Here is a 20,408-nt window from a genome sequence, read left to right as displayed (position 1 = left end):
GGGGAGATTTTCAAAGGCACAAATGGCAATCAGGCATCTAACTTTGCTATTTGTGCCTTTGAAAACTCTCCCTTGACTTGTTTTTTTGGGAGTGAAGGGACAAGAAAACTTTAATAAATTTAAAATATAAAATGTTCAGTTAAAAAAAAGGGATAGAGAATAAGACAGAGAATATCTTATTGCTCTTATATAAATCCATGGTATGCCCACATCTTGAATACTGCGTACAGATGTGGTCTCCTCATCTCAAAAAAGATATACTGGCATTAGAAAAGATTCAGAGAAGGGCAACTAAAATAATTAAGGGTTTGGAATGGATCCCATATGAGGAGAGATTAAAGAGGCTAGGACTTTTCAGCTTGGAAAAGAGAAGACTAAGAGGGGATATGATAGAGGTATATAAAATCATGAGCGGTGTGGAGAAAGTGAATAAGGAAAAATTATTTACTTGTTCCCTTAATATAAGAACTAGGGGCCACCAAATGAAATTAACGGGCAGCAGGTTTAAAACAAATAAAAGGAAGTTGTTCTTCAGACGGCACACAGTCAACCTGTGGAATTCCTTGCCTGAGGAGGTTGTGAAGGCTAGGACTATAACAGGGTTTAAAAGAGAACTAAAAACATTCATGGAGGTTAAGTCCTTTAATGGCTATTAACCAGGATGGGTAAGGAATGGTGTCCCTAGCCTCTGTTTGTCAGAGGGTGGAGACGGATGGCAGGAGAGAGATCACGTGATCATTGCCTGTTAGGTTCACTCCCTCTGGGGCACCTGGCATTGGTCCCTGGTGGTAGACAGGATACTGGGCTGAATGGACCTTTGATCTGACCCAGTATGGCCGGTCTTATGTTCTTATTTGTGTCTGTGGACACTATTTTATTGCTCAAATTTTGCTGTCCATCTCTCTCCCTCTGTCACACTTGGAGATGATCAGAATCAACAAACATTCTTCTCTGAAGCCTTTCAGGTGTTAACTCCATGCTTTCCTTCCATCACTTATGCAGTGGAACTGGATACATTTTAGAGATTTAAATATCTCTTACTGTGGAGAAAAAAATCATAGATTAAAAGAATTTTCACATTGTCTTTACATTGTTTATTGTTGTCTTCTCCACCTTCGCCTTGTCTCGTCAATCAGAGTTGGCAGCTCTAGTTTTCCTCTCCAAGTGTTCTTGTCACATGCATCTTCCAAGCTGACACCAACTTCTTCATGTCCTGCTTCAGCATCTCAAACCACTTTTTTAGTCTGGTGGTCACAACAGAAGGGTACGTGTGGTGATCAGTTGTATCTCTGGAGAATAATTGATGATCCATTTCAGTTTCTTTCGATTTTAACAATACAGTTTAAAAAGTAAAATCTAGTGTAGTCCTTATAGTAGTGAAAGAAAAAAAAATTCTCCCATGTGCAGGTTTCTTTTTCTGAGTTTGTAGACAGAAAACTTGAAACAGTGACAGGGCCGCCCAGAGGATTCAGGGAGTCTGGGGTCTTCGGCGGCAGGGCGCCCCCGCTTTGGTGGCAATTCAGCAGCGGGGGGTCCTTCCGCTCCTGGACCCACCACTGAAGTGCCCCGAAGACCCGCGATGGGGGCCACTCGCCTCTGAATTACTGCCGAAGACCCAGCACTTCGGCGGTGGTTCCTGCTTCAGTGGTAATTCGGCAGCGGGAGGGGGGTCCTTCTGCCCCGGAGAGGAAGGACCCTCTGCTCCCCATGACCTGGAGCGGAAAAAGCTCTGGGGCCCCCGGACCCACGAGAGTTTTCCGGGGCCCCCGGAGAGAGTGAAGGACCCTGCTCCAGGGGCCCCAAAAAACTCTCATGGGGGCCCCTGTGGCAAATTGCCCTACTTGCCCCCCCCCGGGTGGCCCTGAACAGTGAGGTCTGGGAGTAGGGAGAAAGAGAGTGAGAGAGAGAGATCTCACTGTAGAATAACCAATAGCTCAGTGGTTAGGATGCTCATATAAGAGACCAAGGTTCAAATCTCTATTCTGAGTACTCTAACCACTGGGCTATTGTCTATTCTGAGGTGGGAGAGGGTCTTTCTCTGGTTTTGAGGAGAAATTCTATTCTTGTCCTTAGGAATTTTTCTCCATTAAATTTTCATCAGCATATATATATAATCTGTCCATGAAAAGTTTTGGACAATTAATGTCAGATCTGGAGCACAGGTTTGCTTTAGATTGGTTAAATGTGACCATCTTTTCCAACCGGTCTTAATTGAAACAAAAGAGGTTGATCACCAGAGTTCAAAACAGTGGAGGAGAGTTTATATTTGTCCCAGACATGGGGTGAAAGGAATGGAAACAGTTTATTGTACATACACAAATCAAAGACACACATTATTCTAACAAGTACAAGCTTTGTCCTTCACCATGCATCAACACTTGACAAACAATTTGGTTAGTCTGTCCTTCTAACATATATGCCAGCTACTGAGTGTCATACACTGAAAGTTCTCTTCCAAAGGGTTTACTACATTTTTGAGTCAGCAACGTGGTAAAATCGTCTAACGATTTTCAAATGAGAAGAGTTTTTCCCTTCACTGCAGCAATTATTGCTGACACTTCAGGGTCTGACTACGAACACATTTCCCAACAAAGATTAACTAGCAATATCCAGTGGCAGTAGTTCCAAGTATAAGCATATATCACAGTGTTGATCCTAGTAATTATCATCCAAACTAAATCTATGTAGTTTGCTGCAGAGAATGCAGAATCTCATTTGTTCAAAGCTGCTTTAAGTCAATAAAACATTTGATGAATCTAGCTCAATATCCCTATACACATTATGTTTAAATCTGAGCTGCATCCAGTAAACCAGAGATATTGAAGCCTATTTCACACTGCAAATTTTCTCCATGGTTAAGTGTCAAATTCCTTAGCCCAGGTACTTTGGTAACTGAAATATAAAGTTTCATGATGTGCAATGGATTTCAAATACATTTGGTGGTGTATGGTCTGGTGTTAAAACTATGGGGCCACTAACTTGCCTCAATCTTTTTAAAGATACTCTCTTACACAATCTGTGCTTCTTTGTTTATTCAAGTTTGTTTCTGCCTTCTGAAGAAGCATATATTTGCAAAGGTAAAATAGTGTAGAATTTCAGTATTGCCAACCCCAAATGTTCAAAATCATGAGCTAACCCCCCACCCCAAATGAGATTAGCTTGAAAATCCTGACTTTTTAAAATAGAATTCGTTTTAGGTCCTTTTTATTTGTCTTCTGCTTTCTGAGCCTTTAGGCTGCATTTGTTATTCCCAGCAACCATGAAGGCTAGCAATTCACCATTTTTTTTAAAATTAAAGATGAGATTCTCATTGATTCCAATGTCTGTGGCTTTAAGAAAAAATACAAACTATGCGATAAAACCTTGTGATAAAAGCATGATAGCTGTCTTAGTCCTTCCTCTAACATAACCAATCACATATCAAGTACACTGCCAGTGCTTTCTGTCCCACTGTAGAGCCACCCCATAACATTTTTTTAACATTCACCGCAAATAAAAAAGCCCACTTTAAGCAATGTTAATTCTGATGGAGATTTTACATGAATAAAAGGCAGAAAATCAGAGTTATGCTTCCTATGTAAGATGGGCACACAACACACTCAAGCAGAGTAAGCATAATATACAACTATAGAAAAAACAACATAAGTCTATTGTAAAAATGCTTACTTACAATTGCTCTGTGGCAAGGATATAAGCACCTAAAAACTGGAGTTTATAGTGGAAAGTGGTCTGCAAACTTTATCACAGAAGATTAGGATTGGAAGAGACCTCAGGAGGTCTAGTCCAACCTCCTGCTCAAAGCAGGACCAACTCCAACTAAATCATACCAGCCATGGCTTTGTCAAGCCAAGTCTTAAAAACCTCTAAGGATGGAGATTGCACCCCCTCCCTAGGTAACCCATTCCAATGCTTCACCACCCTCCTAGTGAAATAGTTTTTCCTAATATCTAACTTAGACCTCCCCCACTGCAACTTGAGACCGTTGCTCCTTGTTCTGTCATCTGCCACCACTGAGAACAGCCTAGCTCCATCCTCTTTGGAGCCTCCCTTCAGGTAGTTGAAGGCTGCTATGAAATCCCTCCTCACTCTTTTCTTCTGCAGACTAAATAAGCCCAGTTCTCTCAGCCTCGTCTCATTAGTCATGTGTCCCAGCCCCCTAATCATTTTTGTTGCCCTCCACTGTACTGTGCTGCCCAGTATAGCAGTCTGGGAGCTGACCTTGTCTGTGAAGACAGAGGCAAAAAAGGTATTGAGTACTTCAGCTTTTTCCACATAATCTCTGACTAGGTTGCCTTCCCCGTTCAGTAAGGGTCCCACACTTTCTCTGACCACCATCTTGTTGCTAACATACCTGTAGAAACCCTTCTTGTTACCCTTCACAGCCCCTGCTATCTGCAACTCCAATTATGCTTTGGCCCTCTTGATTACACCCCTGCATGCTAAAGCAATATTTTTACTCCTCCGTAGTCATTTGTCCAAGTTTCCACTTCTTGTAAGCTTCCTTTTTGTGTTTAAGCTCAGCTAAGATTTCTCTGTTAAGCAAAGCTGGTTGCCTGCCATATTGGGTATTCTTTCTGCACATTGGGATGGCTTGTTCCTGCGAGTTCAATAAGGCTTCTTTAAAATATAGCCAGCTCTCCTGGACTCCTTTCCCCCTTAATATTAGCCTGTCAGGAGATCCTGCCCATCAGTTCCCTGAGGGAGTCAAAATCTGCTTTTCTGAAGCAGACTTTGACTCCCTCAGGGAACTTAACTATAGACATCACTACTTGCAAAAGTGGTGGAGGTTTTTGTTCTTTTCATTTTTTATTTTTTTAGCCATATACCTGACTGTTTTTACATGAGAGGTCAATATGCACCCACAAAGTCTGCACTGTACAGTGGGAATCAGCCTGGGTAACAGGAGGATGTTTAGATCAGAATGCTGAGAATTTAAAGGTTTGAGGAAGGATGGAAGCAGGCTGGACTGCAGAATGACCACTGCTATGTCATGGTTTTGCATCATTAGCCCTAGTTATAACATATTCATATGGACTCCAGTGTCATGTGTTCTCTCAAAGAACTTTTGGAAAAGAAAGCACCAGTGGCTGGCATACACAAGACACTGAGATAGTGTGGATGGGAAATTTTGAATTGCATAAGGCTGAGAGCAATTCCAGCAGGGCAAATTTTCAGTGGCTTTGAGAAAGTGATATTAGTAAGTAGAGCAGTTGCATTTCCCAAGCATTCTTGAGAACTCTGTTTTGGTAAACAAAGTAACATCATTCATTGTTTCCCTAAAACAGACCTGAAAGGCGGCATTATCTTGTATAGCATAATGAGCCTATGAGTTCAATGGACTGTGTGGAAACTTTGACTGAGATGCTGAGACATGTGCATAGAATAGTTTGAGCACCTTCTGTACTGCCATCTGGTATTTTCATATAAAATGGAGACCAATAGGGAATTTGAAGCACAGGGATTTTCCCCATAAACTGAGCATAATCAGTTCTGAATGGTGTGCAGAACTGAGCTGAGATGGAAGTGTAGGGCTTGGAAGATATAAAAAAGGAGCAAGTATCTGAATACTGAATGAAGCTGCTGATGTAGAAAAACTGCATTCTGTGCCTGAAACAAGAATTGAGAATACATTAAAATCTGGTCCCATATTTATTTGGAATGTTATACTGTGGCTTTCTTCTCCTCCCTTATACAAACAGGAACGTATAGCTGCAATTTGTCAACCTATGAAGAATTGACCAACAATTTGAAATAATGAAAGATACGGGGTCTAAAGGATCTGTTGATTTGTGTGTGAGTGTGAGCGAGAGAGAGAATGTGTACTGTGTCTAGCACAGTAGGACTGCTGAGTGCTTTTGTAATGCTACTAGTAAATAACAACTTGAATAGTGTTCAGATATATCGTGTTCTCATCTTGGATTCATACAAGTTGAACTTCACTCTCATGTAAACAGAGCAGAATTTTGGAGCTGAGATCCATCATATGTAGATATGAGAGGAGAACTTTGCCTGATGCATGCTGAATAACTAACATTGAAACAATGACTTTGGCGGATGGGTTTCTAAATGAGGGCTGATTTAAGGCCCCGTTATAAGATGGCTCCTCCTGGAGCATCCTCCCATGGCAGGCTGCAGCACAACAGGTACACCCAGCTTCCGTTTCTGTTTGTGTAGGTCCATGAATGGAACATAGTCTCTCAGGCTACATGTATACTTGGAGCTAGGGGTGTGATTCCCAGATTGTGCTAGCTCTCATTGAGCCAGTGTGCTAAAAACCAGTAGTGTAGCCGTGGTAGCAGTGACAGGGGCTGCTGACCCTGAGTATGTATGCACGGGATCCCAGTACATTGGTTCTCAAGGCAGTTAGTCCATACTGCCACTCACCACCACTCATATTCCCACAGCTACACTATTTTTTTTAGCATAGTAGCTCAATGAAAGCTAGCTCAAGTATGTCTATGCAAGCCAGGAATCACGCCCCAACTCCATGTGCAGACATACCCATAGTGTCTGACACAAAGACCACCTCTGGGCACAGTTTAATCATATTCATCCAATGCAGTAGTTCCCCAAAAACTTTATAATAAAGCTATTTTTCAATTCCCACACTATACATATAGAGAGACAATGTTTTTTCCATTCCTCTCTCCAGGGACATCACTTCCATATCACTCATCTCAGAGTCAGTGGCAACATTTTATTTCCACTTCCTTTTGACTCCACTCACCAGGCCTCCCTGCCTAAGAATTTCAAGACCTGCTTTTCTCAGGTCTCCCATGAGAGAGATCCTTGCTGCATTCTGCTCTCCCAGGCCTCCTTGCCCAGGAGTCCTACTCTGCTCTGGGGAACCTCCCTTCAGGACCAACCCCTTAGTCCTGGGCTCCTCCCAGGAGAAGGTCTTCTGCCAGAGGAACTCTCTGAAATGTTTCACTTCACAGGCCTCCTTGTCTGTGACTCGTATCCCAGCTCTTGGGGACTCTGCTCCAGAGTCAACCTCTTGCTTCTGTGCCCAGCTTATAATGCCCAGATGGATCGTTTCATTTCTAAAGGCCTCTGCATTAGCCTTCCTGCAGCTTGACAGTTTCCCCCAGCTCTAGCCAATCCTCCCAACAGCACTTCTCAGCCCTCATCACTGGCAACTCAGTTATTGCTCTGCTTCTGGTCTCTTGCAGTCTTTCCTGTGGGCAACACTCTGCTACTCCTCCTGTCTCCAGCCGCTCTCCCCTGCTTCAATCTGTCTGTCTTTGAGTCTCTTCTTTCCCTCTCAGGCAGCTCTCACCAACCTTCCTCTTAGGGCCTGGCTACTGTAATTTCCAGTTCAAGTAGACATACCTTCTCTAGCTCTGATCTCAGATAGTGCACTAAAAATAGAAGTGTAGCCATGGTGATGTTGGGGTCTAGCTACCTCAGTATGTACCTAGGGTCTCCAGTATAGACATACCCTTTGTCTCTCTCAGGCAGCTCTCACCTGCCATTTTCTGATTCTCACCATCTGTTCTCAGTCTATCCCTATTCATATGGCCCAGGTGCCTTCTCTTAAGAGAACACCATTCCACTGCATGGAAAAAGTGTACAAGATAAAATGTGATATAAACCTTTCGGTTCTGAAAAGTGGCTGGCTTTATTTCAGGTCCTGATGTTTCAAATCTTTTAAAAGTAGGTACAAGTAGATAGAGTCTGTTGTATGTGCTACTTGCTTTTCAGCCAATGTAGTGGCATTTTAATGTGAGTTTCGACTAGATGAACACACTGAAATTAACTTTTGATGTCTTATTCTTTGATATCTGGCATTTTTCATAGGCAGACTATAATAAAGAAGTCAGTTATTGCTATTAGACACATTTTAGAAGAATTCCTTTTTGATGCATACCTCCACTTGGATTATTAAATTTAAATCACTGCTGCTATCAGTTTGAATACTAATGATATCTTCTGCCAGATGGAAATCTTTAATAAATTCTCACTTTTTTTCTTACAGTCAGCTGTAAATCTTAAATAAGTGACTCTTCGAGTGAACTATGTTGATGTCAGCTTTAATGCCTTATGTCCGCACTAATTTCAATGTCATCAGTACCTGGAAGGCAGGGAACTCTTAATTAAATGTTATTTTCTTTCTCCATTATAGATGCACCGCCCAGACTTTCCTTGCTTTGTTTGCTTTTTTCTGTAGAATATATGTGCTTTTTAGTTTCACATGTGGGTTCTTTCTGAGTTATTTAACCCCTTTTTGTGGCATGCTTGCTCTATTCACTTAACTGAAATGGTCTCCTTCATTGTGTCTTCTAATAATTTAAAATGTTATTTTTTGGGGTCTTCGTTCTCTATTTTGAGAAAACATATGCCATAGGCTCTTTTCTTATACTAGCAATATTTCCTTCAGATACGTCCGCTACACTCCATTTCAGACTTGGAAATCTCTATGGATGAGCTACAGTGCCTAAAATCTATTTTACTGTGAGGAATGCATCATTATGCAAGCTAACCTTCCCTATGCTGTTTTGTATCCAGTTATGAACAGCTCCTCAGCCCAGCACTCTGGGAAGGGAAACTGGAAATCCAGATCACCTGGGGGAAGTAAACACAGGGTAAAACAAAAGAAAATGAAATCAAAAAGTGTTCAACTTTCTATACCTTGGAAGGGGCAGGGGGGGAGGAAGGGCAAAGGAAACCAAAATACTGATGTGAGTCGATAAATATTCCCATTGGAAATCTTGGAAGTCCTACAAGTAGAGCAAATTTTTCAGTTATTGAGTTATTTTCTCACCAGTCTGTTTCACTTATTGATTTGTTTTGCCATTAAACCTAAAAACTGTTCAGCTAAATGTGTTCCTCTGTTGCTAGAGTGTTTGCATCAAGTTCTCCAAGGAGTTCCATTAACATCATTATCTCAAGTGCCGATTATAAGAAAATAATTAATAATACAATAGCACCGAGCACAGATTTTGTGGAGCTGTGCGGAGTAGTGCTTTATTCATCATTTTTCTGTTTTTGTTCTCTGCTTTGTTCAAAGTTAGTTTTAAAAAATGCCCATCGAAACATTCTCATCACAGAACAAAAGACATCAATTATAAAAAAGCACGGGCACCAACAAAACATTTCAAACTGGTTTTCAAGAAATTTTCTGACATAGTAATGGTAATTAGTGTATTTCAGTTTCAACAGCTGTAATTAAACTTGACCTTTAAGTTAATTATGTGTTGACATTTATGATTTGAAACCAGCTTTCCCTGTGGTGATAGTATGTTATATACAGATGCTAGTAAGTAATTTCTGTAATGTGAGGAAGCAGATTTCAGATGTGCCCACACTGCAGTTCAGAGACCAGAATCACACACATAACAGAATCATTAATACAATGATGCAGTATGAATTAGCATTGCTGATAGAAATTGTAATGGAATTTTGGCATAGAAACATGAGGAAAAAGCACTTGGTGGAATTTTGAAAGTCTGATCAAACACTAATCTGCAGTACAAATGCTGCTGTAGCATGGGTGTCTTATTATTTACATATTACCATAAGTTAGCATGGCATTTTAAACTAAAATAAGGTCCCTTCCTTGAGGAGTTTATTTGCAGAGAGGCAAACAGTACACAATAATAAAAATAAATAATAATAAATAAAAAGGCAGCTGAGCATGAGAGTTAAGAGTGGAAGACATATCATAGAAGACAAGTTAAGAGGTTTTTCAGTTAATGGGTGGGAGCGCTAGTTCCAGATTATTTTTAAAGATCAGCCATAAAAGTGGGATCAGATGGTGCTGAAGTGGAGAACAGTGATGGAAGGCTGACAAAAAGAGTTTTTAGGAGTAGAGGGAAGCTTTTCTGAAACTGTCAAAAAGGCATAGTTTGAAGTGCCATTTGAAAAGATAATGTACATTGTAAATGAAGCTACCTGACATTTTTCAGATGAATCAATGTAAAATAATCAACACCACACCTCAATAGAACAGCAGTGGTTGCTTTAGAAATAATGGAGAGACCAATAGGTTATGTTTACTCTGGAGACACCGTGTGTGAAATCTTGGCCCAACTGCAGTTGGGGTGGGGGGATCAGAATTTTATCCCAGCTGTATAACATGTTCCAAAGACATGGCTAACGGATACAGGACATTAGACTTGCTATAGAGAATCATGCCTCTGTAAGTCTGGTATTCTGCCGCTGTTAGCTAATACCTGATTCTTCAGAGAAAAGTGAACAGCCTCCTTCTCCACGTGAAATCCAGAGACTTATGCAGTACTATACATAAGTGTGTATAATTTTTACTGATTGCTGTGAGCAAATGGTTTATATCTGTAACATGATTGAGGAGTGTCAATAAATGGTGTGGAAAAGTTGCCATTTGATGCAGTTTCAAATACAGATGTAATGCTATTTATATAGGAAGTTCATAGTACTATGTCTGTTTTGTTCTATTATATTGTCAAATTGTCTGGAATGGCTCAGGAGTGTGAGTACCAGCCTCAGGGCAGACAGTTACAAATCAGGGTACAAACCCCAAGCTGGTTGCGAGTTCTATACTTAGATTCCACCAAGCCATCATCAAGTGTGAAGTCCTCAAGCACTATAACAGCGTTAACATGGAGTCACAGACATTCCCCTTGGGTACTGTCATGGTATACTTCCCCAGTCTGAACCTTAGAGTCCAAAAGTTGGGGTACCAGCATGAATTTCTCTAAGCTTAATTACCAGCTTAGTACTTGTAGCGCTGCCACCAGTCAGGACTTGGAGTGCCTGATACACTCTGGTCACCCCAAAACCTTCCCTGGGGACCCTCAAGACCCAGACCCTCTGGATCTTAACACAAGGAAAGTAAGCTCTTTCCCTCACCAGTGCCTCTCCTAGGCTTTCCCTCCCTGGGTTACCCTGGAAGATCACTGTAATTCAAACCCCTTCTCTCTCCTTCTCAGGATTTCCCTCCCCGGGCTATCCTGGAGAGATAGTCAGATTCAAGCTCCGTGAATCTAAAACAAAGGGATTCCACTCTTCTCCCCTCCCTTCTCCTTCCCTGTTAAGTACAGACTCAATTCTCTTGAGACTCAACAAGGGGAAAAAATCAAACAGGTCTTAAAAAGCAAAACTTTTAATAAAAAGAAAGAAAAAAAAAGTAAAAGTTGTCTGTAATTTAGATGGTAAAAGTTACAGGGTCTTTCAGCTTATAGACACTAGAGAGAAGCCCCCCCCCCCCAGCAAAAGACAATTTAAAATACTTCCAGCAAACTACACATGTGCAAATACAGAAAACAATCAAAAGACTATAACCGCCTTTCTACTGAATACTCACTATTCTGAATGTATAAGAGACTGTAGCAGGGAGATTGGCAAGAAACCTGGTTGCACGTCTAGTCCCTTTCAGGACCCAGAGAGAACAACGCAAAACCCAAAAAACACAAACAAAGGCTTCCCTCCACCGAGATTTTAAAGTATTTTATTTCCTGATTGGTCTTCTGGTCAGGTGTTTTTGGTTCCCTGTTTGTTAACCCTTTACAGGTAAAAGAGACATTAACCCTTAACTATCTGTTTATGACGCCCTCCAAATTGCAGACAGTGGGGAACCTCACTGGTGGTGGTTTCTTCCTAGAGCTTTAGAATAAACAGATTAATACAACACATGCACCTTTACATATACTACTAAGTATGTAAACTACAAGGCTTTCTACATTTTAAGGACAAATTTTAACCAGTGGATTCTGGGAAACTTTAACGAAAGAGTGCATCAGCTACTTTGTTAGAAGCTCCTGAAATGTGTTGAATTTCAAAATCAAAATCTTGGAGAGCTAAATTCCATCGAAGAAGTTTTTTGTTGTTCCCCTTGGCAGTATGAAGCCACTTTAGAGCAGCATGGTCGGTTTGTAGCTGGAACCGCCATCCCCAAACGTATGGGCGTAGCTTTTCCAGGGCGTACACAGTGGCATAGCATTCCTTTTCACTGACTGATCAGTGACTTTCCCTCTCAGACAGTTTCTTGCTGAGAAACACGACAGGATGGAAGTTGTGATCCGGTCCTTCCTGCATGAGAACTGCTCCTATACCACGCTCAGATGTATCGGTGGTTACTAGGAATGGTTTGTCAAAGTCCGGGGCCCTTAGTACAAGGTCATACATGAGCGTCGCCTTAAGCTGGGTAAAGGCCTTCTGACGCTCATCAGTCCACTTAACTGCATTCGGCTGGGTCTTTTTGGTTAGGTCGGATAGTGGGGCAGCGACTTGGCTGTAGTGTGGTACAAATCGCCTGTAATACTCGGCCAAGCCTAAGAAGGATTGGACCTGTTTCTTGGACTTTGGGACAGGCCACTTTTGGATAGCATCCACCTTGGCCTGTAGGGGGTTTATGGTTCCTCGACCCACCTGGTGTCCCAGGTAAGTTACTCTGTTTTGGCCTATTTGACACTTTTTGGCCTTAACAGTTAGTCCTGCCTGCCTGATGTGCTCAAAGACCTTTTTCAGGTGTTTTAGGTGTTAGGGTCATGAGTCAGAGAAAATGGCCACATCATCGAGGTAGGCAACTGCATATTTTCCCAATCCTGCTAGTAGACCATCTACCAGTCTTTGGAAAGTGGCGGGTGCATTTCGCAGCCCGAAAGGAAGCACATTAAATTCATACACCCCTGCATGGGTGATGAATGCTGACCTTTCCTTGGCAGGTTCATCTAGTGGTACTTGCTAGTACCCCTTGGTTAAGTCTATTGTAGATATTAACTGGACACGTCCCAACTTCTCCAATAGCTCATCGGTGCGTGGCATTGGATAGTTGTCTGGATGGGTTACTGCGTTTAGCTTACGGTAGTCCACACAAAAGCGTATTTCTCCATCTGGTTTGGGTACCAGAACCACTGGAGATGCCCATGCACTGGTAGATGAGCGTATTATACCCATCTGCAGCATGTTCTGGATCTCCCATTCTATCGCAGCTTGGGCGTGAGGAGACACTCAGTAGGGTGTGGTTCTAATTGGGTGAGCATTACCTGTGTCAATGGAGTGGTATGCCCGTTCAGTCCGTCCTGGGGTGGCTGAGAACAATGGGGTGAAGCTAGTGCACAGCTCCTTGATTTGTTGCCGCTGCAGATGTTCCAGGGTGGTGGAGAGGTTCACCTCTTCCACACCACCGTCACTTTTTCCTTCGTAGTAGACACCTTCAGGCCACTCAGTGTCATCTCCTCCCTGGGCTGTGAACTGACAAACGTGGTAAGTCTCTGGAATAAAAAGGCTTGAGAGAATTAACATGGTAAATTCTGGGCTTTAGGAAGGAATTGGGAAATGCTATGAGGCAGTTAACAGCTCCCAGGCGCTCTTGGATCGTGAATGGCCTCTCCCATGATGCTTCCATCTTATGGGCCTGTTGTGCCTTCAAGACCATAACCTGGTCTCCTACCTTCAAGGAACGCTCTCTGGTATGTCTATCATACCAGGCCTTTTGTTCTTTTTGAGCATCCTTTAGGTTTTCTTTACCAAGGGCTAAAGAGTGTCGGAGGGTGTTTTGTAGGTTGCTTACAAAGTCTAGAATGTTAGTTCCTGGAGAAGGCGTAAACCCCTCCCATTGCTGCTTCACCAACTGTAATGGCCCCTTAACGTCATGGCCATACACAAGTTCAACCGGTGAAAACCCTAAACTGGGATGTGGTACAGCCCTGTAGGCAAAAAGCAACTGCTGCAACACTAGGTCCCAGTTATTGGAGTGTTCATTGATGAATTTACGTATCATGGCCCCCAAAGTTCCATTAAACCTTTCCACCAGGCCATTGGTTTGATGGTGGTAAGGGGTGGTTATCAAGTGATTCACCCCATGAGTTTCCCACAGTTCTTTCATGGTTCCTGCCAGGAAATTAGATCCTGAATCTGTAAGGATGTCGGAGGGCCAACCTAACCTGGCAAAAATGTCTGTTAGGGCCTGGCACATAGCTTTAGCCCTGGTGTTGCCTAGAGCTACTGCTTCTGGCCTTCGGGTAGCAAAGTCCACGAAAGTCAGTATGTACTGCTTTCCTCTGGGGGTCTTTTTTGGGAAAGGACCCAGAATAGCCACAGCTACTTGCTAAAATGGGACCTCAATTATGGGGAGTGGCTGGACAGGGGCCTTAACCTTCTCTTGGGGCTTTCCCACTCTTTGGCACACCTCACAAGACCGGACATACTTGGCAATGTCCTTGCCCATCCCCTCCCAGTGGAAGGACTTCCCCAACCTGTCTTTGGTTCTGTTCACCCCAGCATGGCCACTTGGATGATCATGGGCTAAGCTTAAGAACTTCCCCCGGTGCTTAGTTGGAACCACCAACTGTTTTTGCGGGTGCCAGTCTTCCTGGTGTCCACCAGAAAGAGTCTCCTTGTATAAAAGTCCTTGTTCTACAACAAACCGGGATCGATTAGAAGAGCTGAGAGGCGGTGAGGTGCTCCGTGCCGCCTCCCAAACTTTTTGAAGGCTGTCATCTGCTTCCTGCTCAGTCTGGAACTGTTCCCTTGAAGCTGGAGGCATCAGTTCTTCCTTAGACTGTGGACTTGGGCTTGGTCCCTCTGGAAGCGATGTAGGTGATTGGGTTGTTTTCGTTGCTGGTGAGCCGCCCTCCGCTGGTGCACCCGGTGGTATTTCAGGCTCTGGCTGAGCCTCTTGGGTATGGTTGTTTGCTGCTTCTGCCAGTTCAGGCTCGCTGGCGCCCTCTGGCATTGGGGTGAAGAGAGGTTTGCAATTGCTGGCGCTGGTGCTGGTTGCTTTTCCAATTCCAGGTCTGAGACTGGAGGCACTGTGGCTGTTTCAGTTGTTGGCAGGGGATCCAGGTCCACTACCTCTGTCTGGGTCTCTGGTAACACAGATGTGGTCCCTGTGGACGGCTCAGAAACAGGGATGGGTCTGGAAGCTTGCCTGGCTTGGCTGTGTGTAACCATTCCCACTTTCTTGGCCTGCTTCACCTGGTTGGCCAAGTCTTCCCCCAGTAACATGGGGATGGAATAATTGTCATATACTGCAAAAGTCCACATTCCTGACCAGCTTTGTACTGGACAGGTAGTTTAGCTGTAGGCAAGTCTACAGCTTGTGACATGAAGGGGTAAATTGTCACTTAGGCTTTTGGGTTGATGAATTTGGGGTCCACTAAGGATTGGTGGATAGCTGACACTTGTGCCCCCGTGTCTCTCCATGCGGTAACCTTCTTTCCACCTACTCTCAAAATTTCCCTTGGCTCCAAGGGTATTTGAGAGGCATCTGGGCCTGGGGATCGTTGGTGTGATGGTGGTGTAATGAACTGCACTCGGTTGGGGTTCTTTGGGCAGTTGGCCTTTATATGTCCCAGTTCATGACATTTAAAGCATCGTCCAGCTGACTGGTCACTGGGCCGAGGTGGGTTACTGGAGACTGGTGAGGTGGGAGAATAGGGCGTCTGTGGCTTTCCTTGGGTTGTAGGTGTGGTCTTGGGCTGACCTCGGTTGTAGGGTTTATTGTCGGTGTGCCCCCTGGGGTATTCGCTCCCCTTGACAGTGGCTTTTTTTTTTCCGTCACTTCCATCCATTTGGCTCCAATCTCCCCTGCCTCGGTTACTGTTTTGGGTTTCCCATCTAGGATGTACCTTTCTATTTCCTCAGGAACACCCTCTAAGAACTGCTCCATTTGTATCAGGAGGTGCAGCTTGTCCATATTGTTAACCTTTGTTCCTGATATCCAGGCTTCATAATTCTTTGCAATGTGGTAGGCGTGTCAGGGGAATGACACATCTGGTTTCCATCTTAGGGCTCTGAACCGCCGACTGGCGTGCTCAGGTGTTATCCCCATTCTGAATCTGGCCTTGGTTTGAAAAAGTTTATAATTGTTCATGTTCTCCTTAGGCATTTCAGCCGCCACCTCTGCTAAAGGTCCACTGAGCTGTGGCCTCAGTTCTATCATGTACTGGTCTTCAGAGATGTTGTACCCACGGCAGGTCCTTTCAAAATTTTCTAAGAAGGCCTCAGTGTCATCACCTGCCTTGTAGGTGGGAAATTTCTTGGGATGTGGAACAACAACTGGCAAAGTGTTGTTAGGACATGCATCTGACGAAGTGGGCATTCACCCATGAAAGCTCATGCTCCAAAACGTCTGTTAGTCTATAAGGTGCCACAGGACCCTTTGCTGCTTTTACAGATCCAGACTAACACGGCTACCCCTCTGATACTAGGACTGGCTGTGTTCTGTTGCTTAGCCTGTTCTAATTCCATAGCCTGCTGGTGTGCCTCCCTTTGGAGCTCTATTTTTCTTTTGTGGTCTGTGTCTTTGGCTTCTTGTTCTCTTTTGTAGGCTTTCTCTTTGGCTGCTTGTTCTCTTTTGTAGACTTCCTCTTTGATTTTTTCTTCTCTTTCTCTCAGCTCCACCTCTTTTTCTCTTATTTCTATTTCTTTTGTTTTCTTTTCACATCTCGCTTGTGGTCGGCGTCTCTGAGGTGTTCCTCTGCATCCGGTCCTGCCAATTCCTGTTTCAGGTCCTTGGTAGTCATGGTTCCTGCTTTCTTGTGTCGGGGTGCCCTCTGGTGTTTACTGCCTGAACTGCTGCTTATTTGTTGCCTTCTTAGGGTTGCTGAGCAACAGTGCCTTTCTTGGTCAAGCAAAAAGATATAAAAAACCCATTCATTTGCAGATGTGCTTTTCTGGAGTCTATTGTTGACCACTTAAGCCTGCTTTGTTTAACAAAAGACCCTTGTTAAACCTTTATGTGTGTGCCTCAGGCAGTCTCTCTGGACAACCAGAAAGGAGCAAGGAAAAAAAAATTTCTCTGGCTGTAGTTTTAAAAACCACTTCTCTCTGCTTATAAGCAGCTAGCAGAGAAAAAAGAAAAATAATAATCTTATTGGCTTTTTCGGTCCTACTTTATCCACACCGCTGCCAACATGTCATGGTATACTTCCCCAATCTGAACCTTAGAGTCTAAAAGTTGGGGTACCAGCATGAATTTCTCTAAGCTTAATTACCAGCTTAGTACTTGTAGCGCTGCCACCAATCAGGACTTGGAGTGCCTGATACACTCTGGTCCCCTCAAAACCTTCTCTGGGGACCCCCAAGACCCAGACCCCCTGGATCTTAACACAAGGAAAGTAAACTCTTTCCCTCACCAGTGCCTCTCCTAGGCTTTCCCTCCCTGGGTTACCCTGGAAGATCACTGTAATTCAAACCCCTTCTCTCTCCTTCTCAGGCTTTCCCTCCCTGGGCTATCCTGGAGAGATAGTCAGATTCAAGCTCCGTGAATCTAAAACAAAGAGATTCCACTCTTCTCCCCTCCCTTCTCCTTCCCTGTTAAGTACAGACTCAATTCTCTTGAGACTCGACAAGGGGAAAAAATCAAACAGGTCTTAAAAAGCAAACCTTTTAATAAAAAGAGAAAAAAAAAAGTAAAAGTTGTCTCTGTAATTTAGATGGTAAAAGTTACAGGGTCTTCAGCTTATAGACACTAGAAAGAAGCCCCCCCCAGCAAAATACAATTTAAAATACTTCCAGCAAACTACACATTTGCAAATACAGAAAACAATCAAAAGACTATAACCGCCTTTCTACTCACTATTCTGAATGTATAAGAGACTGTAGCAGGGAGATTGGCAAGAAACCTGGTTGCACGTCTAGTCCCTTTCAGGACCCAGAGAGAACAACGCAAAACCCAAAAAACACAAACAAAAAGGCTTCCCTCCACCGAGATTTTAAAGTATCTTGTTTCCTGATTGGTCCTCTGGTCAGGTGTTTTTGGTTTCCTGTTTGTTAACCCTTTACAGGTAAAAGAGACATTAAACCTTAACTATCTGTTTATGATAGGTACCCCTTTCTGTCTTGCCACCCACCTATCTATCTTTGTGATAGATAGTCTCTTACACTAAAGATCAGAACAATTTTCAGATTACTCCCAGTCCCAAAGGACCAGTCACTCACCCCAGGTCAGTTGCACCTTAGGTCCTATGCCAAAGGCAACATTTACATCCAATCCCATAATAGATTAATTAATTAATTAACTAAGAAAAAGAGATGGGAGTTATTTACAAGGTTAAAGCAAGTAAACATATGCACACCCATGAATTACAGTCTTAGGTTCCAAAAGGTAATAGAAGTTGCTGTAATGTGCAAGCTCTATATGTCGTCTAGGGCTGACCTAGGCCAAGCACTGGGGATTCCTTGCCTACACTTAGAAATCTTGCCCTTTCCAAAATACGAGCAGCATCGAGAGCATAGAGCATCATTGTCAGGGATTTTTATTCCCTTCCTTCAAGAGTTCAAGCTGATGGCATGAGTTTATGTGCAGGTCTCCCTGGGTGTGGAAGGGAGGAATGCAATTAACAAAGGCCTGATCTACACTACAGAGTTAGGTGGACATAAGGCAGCTCACATTGACATAACTCTGCCAGTGTCTGTTCTACAAGGGTACTCCCACCCATGTAAGTCACCCACTACGCCAACCTAATAACTTCACCTCCATGGGAGGCGTAGTGCTTAGGTCAATGTAGTTAGGGTGACACAACGTCTATGTCGACACTGCATTACTTACGGCCTGTTGGCTGCTCACAGATGGAGCCCCATTTCTCTGGGGCAGATGGCCCAAGCTGTCTGGAAGAGGGGGCTCCACCTGTCAGTTATCCACAATGCCTCATGCAGTTAAGTTGGTGGAAGCGCTCCTGGTGAGGATGCACACCTTCAACAGAGGGGTCATGGTGTGGACATAAACCACCTCAGTAATTACTGCAGTGGCTGTACGTTGACCTAATTTAGGTTGACTTAATTTTGTAGTGTAGACTTGCCCTAAATCTCTGTTCTTTGATGTCTCACAATGGCTCATTTGGTCTCAATGGACCTTCTTGTGGGCAGGACCTAACACCTTCTGTAGGAAGCCAGCATTTCACATTACTTAATGCTTCTTTCCTTTTTGCTGCATTACAAACAAACTGAGTTACAACAAACTGAGCAAACGCTCAATATACCCTTATAACATGGGGTACAGATGTTATCAGTGAGATTACTATTTGCTGCATTCTAAACACTAACCACATTCTTATAAATGTATCATCTATTTTACCAACGCTAACACATAGGTGAACCAGACTGATTTCCAGCTATATATTAGTCAGTGTTCATCTAGTCTGCCTTCACCATATATATATATATATATATGTTTCTTTATGATCTTATTGGTATTGATGATACCCATAACATACCCAGTGTATAACTCATAGACTTTAAGATCAGAAGGGACCATTATGATCATCTAGTCTGACCTCCTGCACAATGCAGGCCACAGAATCTCACCCAGCCACTCCTGTAACAAATCCCTACCCTATGTCTGAGTTATTGAAGTCCTCAAATTGTGGTCTGAAGACCTCAACCTGCAGAGAATCCTCCAGCAAGTGACCCATGCCCCATGCTGCAGAGGAAGGCGAAAAACCTCCAGGGCCTCTGCCAATCTGCCCTGGAGGAAAATTCCTTCCCAACCCCAAATATGGTGATCAGTTAAACCCTGAGCATGTAGGCAAGACTAACCAGCCAGCACCCAGGAAAGAATTCTCTGTAGTAACTCGGATCCCATCCCATCACAGACCACTGGGCATACTTACTTGCTGATAATCAAAGATCAATTGCCAAATTAATTGCCAAAATTAGGCTATCCCATCATACCATCCTCTCCATAAACTTATCAAGTTTAGTCTTAAAGCCAGATATGTCTTTTGTCCCCCCTACTCTCCTTGGAAGGCTGTTCCAGAACTTCACTCGTCTAATGGTTAGAAACCAATAACATGTTAAAGAGCTTATCAAACTGCCATCATTGTGTTGTCATTGTCACATTATTCTTCTAAGATTATTCAGTAATTAAATTTGGTCTGTGGGCAGCCCTACATTTAATACCCTGCATCGGTGGACCTGCACCTCTGTAGCGCTTAAGTGAAAATACTCTTATGCTGATGGGAGAGCTCCTCCCATCAGTGTAGTTAATCTGCTTCTTTGAGAGGGGTGGCTATGTCAACGGGAGAAGCTCTCCCATCGACATAGCACTGTCTACATGGGAGGTTAGGTCCATATAACAATGTCACTCAGGGGAGTGGATTTTTCACATCCCTGAGCAATGTAGTTATACTGATCTAGATCTGTAGTGTAGTCCTGACCTTTTTTTAAGTGAGATCAAAATGAAGCAAATAGCATGTCCACAGCATTTACTGATGATTTACAAAATATTTGTGGTAGTTAAGCACAGTATTGAGTTATCTTATTTTTAACCCTGGACTGCTTAACAAAATTATACAATATGTATATATACCTGCAGAACACAAAGCCTCTCCTGACCTGTTTCATTGCTTTTTAGTGCTAACAATTCCACAGTGATTTTTCCTAAGCCATTTGCTTACATTGTGCAGTACTACATGTTATTTGGATAAATCATTATTTATTTTCTTTGATTTTGCACAGAATTTTTTGACACATTTGTATGGAGG

This window comes from Gopherus flavomarginatus, chromosome 3 (genome assembly GCF_025201925.1).
Source record: "Gopherus flavomarginatus isolate rGopFla2 chromosome 3, rGopFla2.mat.asm, whole genome shotgun sequence".
Classification (NCBI taxonomy): Eukaryota; Metazoa; Chordata; order Testudines; family Testudinidae; genus Gopherus; species Gopherus flavomarginatus.
The sequence above is the reverse complement of the archived record's forward strand: the minus strand, read 5'-3'. Positions refer to the sequence as shown.